The sequence below is a fragment of the Miniopterus schreibersii genome (genome assembly GCF_964146895.1).
Source record: "Miniopterus schreibersii genome assembly, chromosome: 5".
NCBI lineage: Eukaryota > Metazoa > Chordata > Mammalia > Chiroptera > Miniopteridae > Miniopterus > Miniopterus schreibersii.
This window is the reverse complement of record NC_138106.1, coordinates 57,766,883-57,769,733: the sequence shown is the minus strand read 5'-3', so window position 1 is coordinate 57,769,733 and position 2,851 is coordinate 57,766,883. Positions and strand designations below refer to the sequence as shown.

At 35.4% G+C, this 2,851-nt stretch overlaps 1 pseudogene across 1 annotated transcript; it reads right to left on the bottom strand.

The window, feature by feature from the left end:
* Window positions 1-524: 524 nt before the first annotated feature.
* Window positions 525-928, bottom strand: LOC308557990 (small ribosomal subunit protein eS25 pseudogene; annotated as a pseudogene). The gene has a single exon. The product of its transcript is annotated as a small ribosomal subunit protein eS25 pseudogene (transcript).
* Between the last annotated feature and the right edge of the window lie 1,923 nt (window positions 929-2,851).

Here is a 2,851-nt window from a genome sequence, read left to right as displayed (position 1 = left end):
ACTGCTCTTAATGCAGTACCAGGTAGATTGTAACCAAAAAATAAGCCCAAAAAGGCAAATTAATTGCAGCTTTGCTTTTTGTTTTTCAATTTTAGTGACTCCACAATACTGATATTATATTTAAAGCTGTTTTTATGTGGAAAAATTCAAATAGTATAAAAGGATGTTCAGGGAACAGTAAGTGTCCTTTTCAAACCCATGTGTCTATTCATGATTTGTTCTTCCTGAAGGCAACCAGGATGTAGTCATTTTTAATGTACCCTTTAGAGATATTCTGAAGCACATTTGAAATAGCAAAAAATTAGAAATAATAAAAATGTTCATTAGTATGGGAAATGTTTGTGGAATAGGCACCCTTTGTATATGAGATATCAATTAAAAAAGCAAGTTGCAAAATGACAACTTCCTTTTTTAAAAAAATATTAATTTATTGATTTTAGAGAGGGGGAGAGAGAGGAAAAAACATCAATTTGTTGTTCCACTTATTTATTTATTTATTTTTTGATTTAATAAAGCTTTATTTTTCAAAATGTACAGCTGGTGGGACCTTTTGTTGATGCATCTTCTCCAAGAGCTGGGGCATCCCCACCTTTGGTGTTTCTGGTGTAAATTACTTGAGCTCTGTGCTTTGAAACTAGTTTAATAAGTTCTTTATTAAGTCACTCCTGAAGGGCTGCTCTGGCCAAGGAGCCGGGATCGTCAGTCTCTCAGAGACAACAGCTGGGGTTATAAGCTTAGAGTTGGGAGCTTCCTTACAGAGTTTGTCATATGTTGCTTTGTCAGACAAGAGTAGGTTATTGAGCTTGTCCTGAACTTTGCCTTTGGACCACTTCTTTTTGGCCTTGACCCCGGATTTGTTCACTGGGTCTTTGTGTTTCTTGGCCGACTTTCTAGCATCTTTCTTCTTTTTGTCGTCCTTGGGCAGCATGGCGAGACTCGGAGCATGGGGCCACCCTGCTGCCTTGACAAGATGTCAGACGAAGAAGACTTGTTTCACTTATTTTTGCATCCATTGGTTGCTTCTTGTATGCGCTTTGAATGGGGTTTGAACTTGCCACCTTGGTGCAACCAGACAATGCGCTAACCAACTGAGCTAGTTGACCAGGGCCATGAGAACTTCCTTTTAAGCACATACATGATAATGTTACATGGAAATATATATTACATTTAAATAGAAAGAAATATATAATTTCATGTTTATAATCAGTATCTAATGATTAAGAATTAGAATTAGGTGCTTTTTTTTTTTTTTACAAGCAAAAGTTTATTTAGAAAGTGACACAGCCTGGCTGTGTGGGCTCAGGACAAGTCACAGAGATAAAAGAAGGGCCCCTGGAGCTTAGGAGAAAGAAAACAAAGAGACACATCAGAGAGAGAGAGAGGGAGAGAATGCCAGAATTAAGTGCCCTTTATTATAGTATTTTTGTACTCTAACTGGACCTTTTACATATTTATATCATAATGATATAACTGTGCTTAATGAATCAATTTATTTTCTAGTCTGCTAACTTTAGGGAGTTACTTCTAAAAGTAATTTATGCACTGTGAAAAGATTGCTGAATAGGTCTATATGGGTCAAATCTCATAGCCGGAGGCACTAAGACACCATTTGGAATTCTGTGACTGTTTTTGACAGAGTGCCTGTGGATACCCTGTAATGTTACTGAGTTGTGGTCCTCTAGTAGAAACAGGTGAAATCCTTAAGCATGATGAGACAACATTTCCTTGGATACCTGTGACTATAAAGTTCTCTGATTTATTTACAGCCATTTTGCTTATTCACTAAACATACACCTTAACTGTAAATACATTTAGATTTCAGAGATGATCACATGTGAAAAAAGTCTTAAAGTCAAGGATATATGATATATATTTTTTTATAGAATGACTTTATTTTTTTAAAAAGATATTTTTATTGATTTCAGAGAGAGGAAAGGAGAAGGAGAGAGAGATAGAAACATCAATGATGAGAGAGTCATCGATCGGCTGCCTCCTGCACGCCCCTGACCGGGAATCCAACTGCGATCTCCTGGATCCTAGGTCGATGCTCAACACTGATCCATGCCCAGCCGGGCGATATATGATATTCAAAAGACATTTTTGTTTTGTTAGGCAGGGATAATGAAAGAGGGCAGCTTATTAAACTATGGAGTTTCATCAGCTTTCTGTTAAGTATGGTACTTTTTCCAATGCCGCATTCTTATTTTTTGGTTATCTCTTAGTGGAACAGGGCATTGGTTGATTGTATTATTATTATTTGCCTATAATAGTTCAAGAGGTTTAGATTTCCTTCAGGACATTTTTTTAAAGTACATAGAAATCTATGTGTACACTACCAGATTTCTTTTCATTCATTTTCTTTTCTTTTTTTTTGGTTGAAGTATAACTCACTTGCTATACCAACTATACAGTATCCTCACTGTACACATCCCTCATTCCTTGGCCAAACTTTTTGGGCCAGATGTTACAGAAATTAGAAATCATCCGATTCTGGGATCAGATAATATTATACATACACCATATTACATGACATACCCAGGACGTCTGGAATCGTACAATTTATTCAAACACATTAACATTTCACCAGCAAAATATATTTATTTGTTATATTCATGTAATAAGTTATATTTACATAAATAAAGACTATATTTAGCCTTACATACGTTCAGGGCAGGTGTTACTACTAAATGAGTTTGTGCCAAACTTAGAAAAATATATTTTATTGCATTGCAGACACAGGATTATATGCAAATAATATGTAACATACATGTTTACATACATATATACACACACATCTATATACAGTTATTATATACATCCAAAGTTGTTAGAGTTAGTAGTGTCATTGTTT